Here is a 12,331-nt window from a genome sequence, read left to right as displayed (position 1 = left end):
TCATCACAGCCTATATCTTAACTAATATAAAAATGGCTCTTTGAAGTGGGGACCTGTCTTAGCATAATCCAAACATATGTGACATTGACTTAACAGATTACATCAAATGAGAAAAGTGATATTGAAGATTTTTAACAATCATAATTCATCTTTGCAATGGCAAAAGTCATCACCTGCAATAATAGAGAAAAAAAACATGTGCTTGTCAGGTCAGCCAGCCTAGGGGATGAGACTAGAAAACAGGACTTAGAATAATACCAGAACTTATTATTATGTGTTGGCTCTATGGGATGAACTTAGAAAACATATCATATGTAGTAGGTTAACACGTGAATAACCCAGCCAGTTTGTAATCAGTGATAAAGGGATAATGGGTTTTTGGGGGGTTGAAAAGTCACTGTTTCAAACTCCAAAGAATGAAAATGAAAGTTCTGATAAAATATCTCAGTTGAATAAGGAGAGAGAGAAAGGGAGAGAGAGAAAGAGAGAAAGATAACCCAGATAACTTTGGGTGTAGTTAGTGATGAATGCAATGATGAAGAACATGTAGAAATGGAGCCTACTGAATTTGTGAAAGTATTTTATTATTAAAGAAACCATTAAGCTGGGCTAAAAACACCTTCAACTTTTGGAGTCATTAGTCCTCTAGTTTTCCATGAGCAGGAGGCTTTAAAGGCAGTACAAGTCCAAAGGATGATGTGCTCCAAAATATTGATTTCACATTTGGCCAAGGAGAATGACAGATAAGGCAGAGCTTCCCAGAGGGTAGAGCAAACAATAAACAGAATGGCAAACAATGAACAGAAAATTCCACCCAGATAAAACGTTCAGGGCCCTAATAAATGTTGCTCATTTTAATTGTTGCATTTTAATTGTTGCTGACCAATTGTTGCTATTTATGGTCAAGCAGTTAGACCCACCTGTATGTATATTTTACTTTTAAACTTATTTGAATATGAAAGATATCTTAGTCTGTTTGTGCTGCTATAACAAAATGCTTAAGACTGCTGGATAATTCATAAAAAACATTTTTTTTTTTTTCACATATCTGGAGGCTGGGAAGAGTAAGATAAAGGCACCAACAGGCTTGCTTTTCTGGTAAAGACTGTTCTCTACTTCCAAAATGGTGTCTTGTTGCTGCATTTTCCAGAGGGGAGAAAGGCTGTGTCTTCATATGGTGGAAGGCAGAAGAGCAAGGGAGCTGAAGGCTGCATGAAGCCACTTTTATAAGGACCTTAATCTCATTTATGAGGGAAGAGCCCTCATGACTTAATCACTTCTTAAAGGCCCACTTCTTAATAATATCACATTGACCATTATGTTTCAATACTGAATTTTGGAAAAAACACTTTCAAACTATAGCAACAGGTTATTAATTGCTTTACATCAATATTTTATTAAAGTACATTATAAACTAAATTTGATGTATATATTAGAAATTAAAATCTTTGTTCAAAACATGAATTAAGCAAGCACAATAGGATGAAGACTATGTATATATGTATATATATATGTAGTATTCAAATATATGTTGTATTTTAAACTTATGCCAATCTTAATAATTTTAAAATTACATCAAATGTTTTTGTACCTTTTACTAAGTCTTAACCATTTGCTTAGGGAATAGCCAGTGGTCCTCCAAATTGCATCTTCTCTTTCTTATGCTAACATGGCTAGATTATATTTCCAACTTCTGTTGTATCACAATGTCTCCATAAGACAAAGTGATTGTCAGTAAAATGTGAGCAGAAGTAATATTTCCCATTTCTGTGTTCATTCCTGAAAATGGTAGCCTTACACTTTCTAATGATAGAATAGTTAGAACACACAAGTGATTCAGCTTTGATTGCTGAAACAATAAGAATGCTTTATGGGCTGTGACTGAAACATGATGGAGGAAATCTAAGTATTTGAATGTCCATATAGAACAGGGTTGTCCTGTAAACATTAACTATTAACCTACAACTATTACATGAAAGTGAAATAAATGTCTCTGTCCTTTTAAGCAATAAATTATGGGGCTTTTCTGTTAGCATCAGTGAACCCGTGAAGCCTGAATATCTGAGACAGGTCTCAGTTAATTTAGAAAGTTTACTTTGTCAAGGTTGAGGACATGTGCCCATGACACAGACTCAAGAGGTCCTGACCACATGTGCTCAAGGTGGTCAGGGCACAGCTTGGTCTTATACACTTCAGGGAGACATGAGACATCAATCAATATGTGTAAGATGTACATTGGTTCTGTCCAGAAAAGCACAACAACTCAAAGCAGGGAAGGGGCCTCCAGATCACAGGTAGGTGAGAGACAGTTACATTCTTTTGAGTTTCTGACTAGCCTTTCCAAAGTAGGCTATTAGATGTGCATTTATCTCAGTGAGCAGAGGGATGACTTTGAATAAAATGGGAGGCAGGTTTGCCCTAAGCAGTTACAAGCTTGACTTTCCCTTTTAGCTTAGTGATTTTGGGGCCCCAAGATTTATTTTTCTTTCACAAAGCCAAAGCATAGTAATTTTTATATTACATTCCTAAACAGCATATGCATAGAGATTGGAACAGAATCCTGTCATCTAATGTGAAATCTCTCCTTATTCACTTTTTCATCACGTGGGTTAGTCAATAAATAATACCTTGTTGATCATGGGAAGGATAGATCTCATCTTACATTATTTTGCACAACTCATGCCTCCGTTCCCCAACCCCAGGTACCAACATGAAAAAGACCACTGCTAAGATATGCGTATGTAAAAACATAAGTCAGTTTTGAAATGCTTCATTTAAAGATAAAATGCATTATTCCAATCTTCACCTTCATTTTTACTTTATCTTTTCATGAGGAGGTCCTTCAAAAATAAAATGTAGTTGAAAATGTACTGGAAAACAAATGATATTTAACATATTTGAGAGCTTTATACACAAAGCTTGAAAATACATTTTGCTAGAAATTATAAAAAATTAAAGATTTCACTTTTTTATGTCTTAAATATTTATCTTGAGATGTTATAAGATACTGTATCATTTTTCAAAATTATAGTGACTATTTAAGCTACAGAGAGGACCATTATCTAATATGAAATAATCTATCTAATATATTATGCAAATAGTGAATTCTATTTTCCAATTTAAGCCTTGAAGGACAACTACGAGTAGCAGAGTCATAGGCATTGATATAAAAGCATAAGAATAAACACATATTTCTGCACAAAATGAATTTGAAATTTATTTTCACTTTCATTTAAATATAGATCAAATAAAGTCATTTTAGTGTGTAATTTTCTGACTGCAATTTTTGTTTTCTCATTCAGGCGTATAACAATATAAAAGCAAAGTTAATTCTTAAGCAATTGCTCATTAACTTCAACTTGATGTAATAATAAGCATTCCCCAGAGGAACTATCATCACTGATGACTTATGTGTCCATAGTTTGGGTTCCTCCAAGTGTAGTACTGAGAAGCACAAGTAAGGAAGTGGGAAAAGTGGGACAAAGAAAAGCTGATAAATAGTGTATGAATGAACTGGTTGCTCCTGAAGTCAACTGAAGCTAAATCCTGCTGGGATCTTGGTGCCCTCTGGAAATATCATCAAACAGACCCCAGGATAGTTTTATCAGAGGGCAGGTTTTTCTACTAACTCTCTTAGTGCGTTGTTGAGGGTCACTCCTAGTGGGTGGCAACTCCATGACACTACAGCCATTGCATCTGGCAATAGGGAGTAAGCTCACTTGGCACTGGGCAAAGATCTTATGCAGAAAAGGGGCTGGGTGCAGTGGCTCATGCCGGTAATGCCAGCACTTTGGGAGGTCGAGGCAGGCAGATGACCAGAAGTCAGGAGTTCAAGACCAGCCTGTCCAACATGGTAAAACCCCATCTCTGCTAAAAATACAAAAAAAAAAAAAAATTAACCATACATTGTGTTGGGCACCTGTAATCCCAGCTACTCCAGAGGCTGAGGCAGGAGAATCACTTGAACCCAGGAGGTGGAGGTTGCAGTGAGCTGAGATCACGCCATTGCACACCATCCTGGGCAATAGAGAGAGACTCTGTCTCAAATATATATATGTGTGTGTGTGTGTGTGTGTGTATATATATATATATATATATATATATATATCTTAGGCAGAAAAGGGAGACAGATGCATAACTTTGAGTTAAGAATGGTGGAAACTGTTTTTAGGTACCCATAAACTCAGGTGGCCCAAGCAAATGTTCTGGTTCATCAATAGCATCCGACACACTCTATTATGTATCTATTATACTTTAATTGTTCATTCAGTCACCCCATATTTATGAAACACTTTTTATTAGGAAAGATCAGTTCTAAATGCTTTGAAAATAGCAGTCACCAAAATAAAATCCATACTCTTGTGGAAATTTTAGTCTAGCGGGAGAGACAGAGATTAAAATAAATCAAATAATTATGTAAATAATAGAGATAATAAAATTGTCTACATCCTCCCACCCCCCACCCCAAGCACTGAAGAGTGACAAGAAGCAGGTTTTGGTTCTTGATAAGTCAGTTCTTATAGATAACTGTAAGAAATGAAATGGACCGCCTCTTGAATTAATAATTGGACTCTTTTGCATCAATTCTGTGTTCACGTCTGTTTGAGTGAAGATTTTAATACAGTGATATTCAATCTCTTTGGTAACTAGTGGTTGGTAGTGCTAAGCATGCCCAAAATATATAGTTTCTAAAATTTTCTATATGAAATGTATTTGTTGTATACTAATACCAGGTAATTTATGGGAAGATGTATGTGTGATAAGTTTAAAAAGTTGCTTTCTTCTTTTGATTATTTTTCTTTGAACTAGAAAAAAAATTGAAAAGTCAGAAGCTACTAAACAAATAGTGAAGTAGAAGATTGCCCTCCAAGAATAGGAAGAATTCTTTTATAGAACCAAAGTGTTATGAAAATACAGTCTTTCTTGACTTGTTTCTTCTTTGCAATATATGATGCATATTGCTTTAGATAATATTTTGAATGACTGATAGCATGTAATGAGATGGCACTAATAAAGCTGTAGCCACCCTACAGAAATTTTGAAAATTACCACATATATAAATATATATGGATACACACACACACACACACACACACACCCCACACACACATTAGTTTCTCCGTATCTGCAGGAAATTGGTTCCAGGACACCTCCCACCTATACCAAAATCCACGCATGCTCAAGTCCCACAGTGGGCCCTGCAGAACCCACATATATTAAAAGTCAGCCTTCCATATAAGCAGGTTTCACATCCTGCCAATACTGTATTTTTTATCGGCCTTGGATTGAGGATATGTACCCTACACATACAGAGGGTTGACTGTATTTATTGAAAACAATTGCCATATAACTGGGCCCATGTACATCAAACCTGTGTTGTTCAAGTGTGAATAGTGTGTGTGTGTGTGTGTGTATATATATGCACACATATTTGAGATAATATATATAATGAGATTATATTATGTCATATAATCTCATATGTAATATTATATGAGAATATATAACATAAAATTGCATTATCTCACATTATATATTCTCATATGAGAATGATATAATAATAATATATGAGAATATGTACTATGTATGAGAATATATAATATGAGATTATATTATCTCATAATTATGAATCTCATATATGAGATTATATTATTTCATAGCATTTTATAATACATATGATCATAATTATCTCATATTACATGAAGTAATATGTATACATAACATATAACATATATAGTATAATATATTTATATATCATATTATCTCATACAATATATAATCAATATATTTATAGTATATAATCTCATATATAACATGAGATATTTTATATTTATATTATTTATAAACTATCATATATACACATACATAAAAAGTAGAGGTTCTAATTAAATTCTACAGTAATTAATAAACTTTATATAAGTGAATATAAATTGATACTTTCAAATAAAAATTATTTAAAATGTTTATATTAAAATTATAATTGATTCCAGAAACTGACTTAAAACAGGCACAAAATCCTGGTCATGAGAACATGATCACTACTTTCTAGGAATAATTTATATTAGACAGTCATACAATTTTACAAATAATCTTGATCAAGCTGCAGTTTTAGATTCATGAAATTTTGATATATAAGTTCTTAAAATTTTTCTACACATATCTACATTATACAATATATTTTAAAAGAGAAATAGTATATAATTAGAAAAAATTGTTACTTTTTAATCTACACTCACACTTAGGTTTTCTTCATAGTGTTCAATTGAGGATACTTTTGGCATATGCAGATTTGTTTTTAAAGACTTGAGATTGTGAAAATAGCCTTTCCAGTGATGGATTCTCACTTTAGATTCCTAAAATACAGGTGTGAAAGCACATCACAATTGATGCTACACAAGTGAGTAGTGTCATGCTGAAGGACAATGGTGTGTGGTTTGTTTTATACACATAATGATGTATATGAGAAGCTGTACACTGTGGCAAAATGACTAATTCTAAATATGTGTGATAACCATTGGGTCTATATTAATATTTACCTTCCTGCCTTAGATATATCCTCAACACAGTTTGCAATTACTTCTCAAGATAGTTTAAAGGCCTGTATGCCTTTCCCAAATATCTAATTATTTCAATATTCATATCATTTACTTAGATGATGTCTACAAAGGTGACTTAAAACTGTCATGTAACAGTAAAGTCCATATGTGTGATCAATTCATTGTATCCCAACCTGGTCAAATATTTAGATTGGATTATATTTTCATTCACTTAATCTCAGTTTAATAAGTGCACAGTTCCCAGCATTGAGTTAAGTACTGAAAAACCTTTTAAAAAACCCACCCCACCCTAACATACTTTCTTTTTAGTAGTTAATGACAGCCTTTTTTTCTTAACAGAAGTTTCTCTCCTCCACTTCTTCTTTGTTTCTCGTTTTCTTTGCTTTTTTCCTTTCTCTTTTATTTCTTCTTTCTCCTTTGGCCTTTTCTCCTGCTTCCCTTCCACCCTCCCTCCTTCTTTTGTGTAATTTTATGTTATTATAGTGAAGTATAAACAAATAAGAATACTGTACTATTTTTCTTCTCTTATCACAACCTACCGCTTTCAAATTCACTATCTTTTGGTTTGCCATCTTTCCCCTTGAATGGCTTCTGCTGAGGATAAATCAGGTTTTGGGTTAGTTCTCAGTTTCTCATTCATTGTGCCAATTACATTTTTCACTTATAGATCTAAAGTAACACTTGATTAACCCACTGATGAGTATATGGATGCTTATGCTTTATTATTTCTTAGAGAAAAGTTATTTTCTTCAACTCACATTTGTCTTCAACTCTTGCCACATACCACTTTAACTTTGGGAGCTCAGGCTAGCTGCCTCAAATACATTATTTAACGTAAATGATATGATGTAAAGATCTATTATAAATGATTGATAGATAAATAAATAAGGATAGATACTTGCAAAAATAGGGAATAAATGGTGACAATATTAAAGTGTGAATTCCTCCCTGCCACGTATGGCATTACAATAAGTACTATTGAGGTGAATGCACAAACAGAAACTAAACTGAAGAATTAGATAGTCCACAAATTGTTATTAAGCACTGAAAATATATTCTTTCATTGTGAGTTTGAGTATATAAGACTGCTTCAGTCAATAAAAACAACACTCTGCTTAAGCTCTAAGAAATCTAGCAACTTCTGTCTTAGCCTCTTGAAACCTTCAGTTGCCATGTAAGTTGTCCAACTACCCTGCCAGAAAGACCGTTTGAACAGGCCCTAAAACTAGAGAAGAGGAGTGCTACAGTTGAGTTCAGCCTTCAGTCTTTACCACCTAAGGTGCCAGACATAATGAGCAAAGCCATCTTGGACTATCCAGATAAGTCCACTGGACAGCTAAATACTACTGCTGGAGAACTGACGGTGCATGAAACAGAAGAATCACCCAATAGAGCCCTGCCCAAATGTATAATTCACAAAACAATGAGACATATTAAAATGGATGTTGTGTAATGCCCTAGGTATTCAGTATTTTGTTGCTTATCAATAGATAAAAAGATGGTGCTATAGGCATGAGAAAATTTACTTCGTCTTCTAATTATTTCTATAACTAATGCACATGTTCCATATTATTAATAAAATTTTCATATTTATATATAAAATTTCAACTGTGGTATTGGCTTTAACTATGTATGAGCTGAGGTAAGAGAAATGGATAGTACTGAATAGTTTCTACCACCAAAACCTGTGATATACTCTCTGTTTTTCCTCGTTTTTTTTCTGAGACAGAGTCTCACTCTGTTGCCCAGGCTGGAGTGCAACGGCACGGTCTTGGCTCACTTCAACCTCCACCTCCTGGGTTCAAGCACTTCTCCTGCCTCAGCCTCCGAGTAGCTAGGACTACAGGCATGCACCACCACACCCTGATAATTTTTGTATTTTTTAGTAGAGACAGGGTTTCACCATATTGGACAGGCTGGTCTTGAACTCCTGACCTCATGATCCGCCCTCCTCGGCCTCCCAAAGTGCTGGGATTACAGGTGTGAGCCACTGCGCCTGGCCTCTCCTCTGTTGTTTTTGATTTCAGAGACAGGAAGAATGCTAAGACAAGAGTGCAACTATATAAAAAGGAGGTCTTAAAGAAGGGGTCAAAGGCTAACCAAGTTGATGCCAAATACCTTCAGCTCTGTACTAAACAAGAGACACTTTTTTGATCTGGGATGGAAGCTGTGATTAGTGAATGAATGCACTGCTGCTTACAACTCCCTAAGGCAGTCCCTGGAGAAGCCATGCTCCATTCCATGTTGCTATCTAGAAGTCCTAGCACGCTTTCTATTTTTCAGCAGCTCCCAGCTCTGTGACAGTTTGAAATTGTGCTTCAGTTTCCCTTTGAGGCTTTTTCTCCCTAGTCTGCTTCTTTTAAAGGCCCTCCTTGAGCTTTTAAAAAGACGAAAGGATGCATGAAAGTCAATTATTTTCAGAAGAATAAGAGAAAAACAACAACAAGCACTGAGAAGTTGAGTGGCAAATATCTCTGTGAATTGCTTAGAATAGGTCAAAACATTTGAGACTTCTTTATGTCAGTTGTTCAAAATGGGTTTAATAACATGTAGATTTCTAGTCTGCATACGTACATAATTCTACTGATGTGTTTGCATTGCACTGGAAAAAATTACCAAAGAAAGACACAGTCTGTAGATATTCACATTATGATCTGTCCAAATGACTTCTCCCCGCAAAAGTATGACTACATATACTAGTATTTTTAAAATGTCTTCTCTCTGTGACCAAGTATTTGAAAATGTATGGAAATATTAATTGGCACATCAGATAATCATAAAAAATAAAAATGTGAAAATTAGAATTTAAGATGTCATCAGAGTATTGCCCAGTTGTCCCAAAATCATTCAAATACTTGTGGAAAATACAAACAGTACTGAAACTTTCAGCCTTGAAAGGCCAACAGTCTATCTATTGCCAAAATCTTAGATGACTTTTTTTTGGTACCAATTGGTTTGATGAACTAGATAACAAAATTAAAGAAATTCTACTACAACTTGAAACAGTAACTGCTAGTTACAGCTACTCACTTCCAATTGAAGTACCCCTGAAAACACAGCAACACAAGGCTATAAAACAACAGAAAACTGTGAACACTGGTCAAGGATTTGTGAGGAGTCTGAAAAGCTGTCACCAACCACAGCAGAGATAGAAACTCAAAGCATAAAACGAAAGGTGTTAACAAGATGATGGTAGATTTCTGTATCTTCTTAGACTAGAAAATGGAAATATCGATTCTTTTCTCCACCCGAAAAAGACATGCACACATCATACAGGGCCAGTTTTCCTCCCTTCCTTCCTTCCTCCCTTCCTCCCTCCCTTCCCTCCTTCCTTCCTTCCTTCCTTCCTTCCTTCCTTTCTTTCTTTCCTTCTCTTTCTTTCTTTCTCTCTCTCTTTCTTTCTTTCTTTCTTTCTTCTTTCTCAGGAATATGACAACATTGGTGCTCTAGCTCCTACTCATTTCTGTTTCAGGCCTTATGTGGGAATCCAGTGACCTGTTACATATTAGGATGTGAAGTTCATTACAGGGAAAAGAAAAGATAGAAAAAGTTGGAGGGGTGGTATGCTAGGGGTTACAGGGGCTCATGCACTTTCTGCAAAGGAAAGAACTGCAGCCTGCTTCAAATATTCCAGCAATAAATTTCTATCTTGAAAAAAAAGAAAGTCCTTTAATTTCAGTAAAATTAAGTTTGATATATGAACCTTAAACAATAGAGATCTGGAAACACATATTTTACGATCGAGGTTCATTTTTGCCTCAAAGAATTACAAAAGCAGAAATAACTTACCCATACTGTTTATGTCAAAACTTAAGCCAACCCATACCGCTCTGCATTGTAGGATTAGCAAACAAAGAGCAACTGAATTTTATCATAAAATCAACAAAAAATAATCAACATAAAAATGACATAGCAATGAAGATAAATAAGAAAAATATATGCATTCTCAAAAATTCAAGAAAATACTGACCTTAAAAATAGAGGAAAAATGAGATTATAACAATACATTTAAATAGAAAGGTATTTGGTAAATAATAATAAAAAAAAGAAGCACAGAGAGAGAGGAAAACAAAGTCAAAGAGAAAAAATATCTCTTTAGGATATGATAATATTATAAGGACAATTTTAAAAGTTCCTAAAATTTTATACCTATTTTTGAATGAAAACTACTTAAAATAGAATCAGTGATATAGATGACAACTGTAAAAATGCTTCATAATTTAGGGAATAAACACATATAATTAGAATGACATAACATTAGTGTAATAAATAAATATGGGGCCGGGCACGGTGGCTCACCCCTGTAATCCAAGCATGTTGGGAGGTTGAGGCGGGCAGATCACTGGAGCTCATGAGTTCAAGACCAGCCTGGCCAACATGGTGAAACCCCATCTCTACTAAAAATACAAAAATTAGCTGGGCACATACCTGTAATCCCAGCTACTCAGGAGACTGAGGCAGGAGAATCCCTTGTACCCGGGAAGCGGAGGTTGCAGTGAGCCGGGATTGCGCCACTGCATTCCAGTCTGGGTGACAGAGCAAGACTCTGTCCAAAAATAAATAAATAATTAAATAAATAAGTAAAATATGAGATATTGAGAGTGTGACAACAATATATAACACATATTCAGGACAGAGAATGAGATGCAACCACGGATAATATTTATCCTTGAAAGTCAAATTAAAGTATATGAAATAGTTAAAATAATCTACAGTGTTATAAATATGTATTGAGTAAGAGAAACAGCAAAAATAATTCTTGGAAGAGCACAAACATAGAAATATTTATTAATAATAATCTAGTTACAGGAACTATGTTTTTTCATTAATGGAATTTGAAAGGACAATCAAATGTATATATTTTAAATCATTTCTAATAAAATTTCCAGTTTTGACAGGGTGAGAAGGAGAAATGAGTGAGTGTAACCAAAAACACATTGAAAAGAATATGAGAGTGCCTTTTATAGCAGACATTAATATGTACAATAAAATTGTAATAAATAAATTCTGATTTGGGTGAATTAGGGATTAGCCTAATAATAACATGGTTTATTTATCCCTTAATACCTGCTTGGTACTATTTATCGTGTTTGACATAAATGAACTCAGTTAATGTGCAAAACCATCCTTCAATGAACGCCGTTGTCTTGGTTTTATATTGCTACCCCAACAAGTTACCTTAACAGTATTGGCTTAGAAGAAAACAAATTTACTATTTTGCAGCTTCTGTAAGTGATATGTCCCACCAAGGTGTTTTGTTGTTGTTGTTGTTTGCCTAAAATCTAGGCGTCCCAGGGCCATGGTCCTTACTGGAGACTCTGGGGAAGAATTGACTTTCAAGTTCAATCAGGTCGTTGGTTGAATTCACTTTCTTGTTGTTCTGAAGTCACCATTTCCTTGCTGGCTGACAGCCGGGCATCCTTCTCAGCTTTTAGAGGCTGTCCACAGTCCTTGATATGTGTCCTCTTTCTTCATGTTCAAAGCCAAAATGAGTATACAAGGCACTAAGTGATTACATATTCACCAAGGACACATAGCCAAAGGTAGAGAAATTGCGTTTTGAAACTGAGTATTCTGGCACAAGATTTCATGATAATCATTACTATATCATAAAAAAATAGTGCTGAGAAGCACATCCTAGCACAACACTGAATGTTAAAGACAATTCAAATAACACCAAAAATCAGGAAAATTGCTAGATCCCCATGACACAGCATTCACCAACATTAATTCCAGAGGTATGAAATGAAATACATAAATGTAAAAATAATATTTTT

This window comes from Pongo abelii, chromosome 6, assembly GCF_028885655.2.
Source record: "Pongo abelii isolate AG06213 chromosome 6, NHGRI_mPonAbe1-v2.0_pri, whole genome shotgun sequence".
Lineage (NCBI taxonomy): Eukaryota > Metazoa > Chordata > Mammalia > Primates > Hominidae > Pongo > Pongo abelii.
This window is presented reverse-complemented; position numbering follows the sequence as displayed.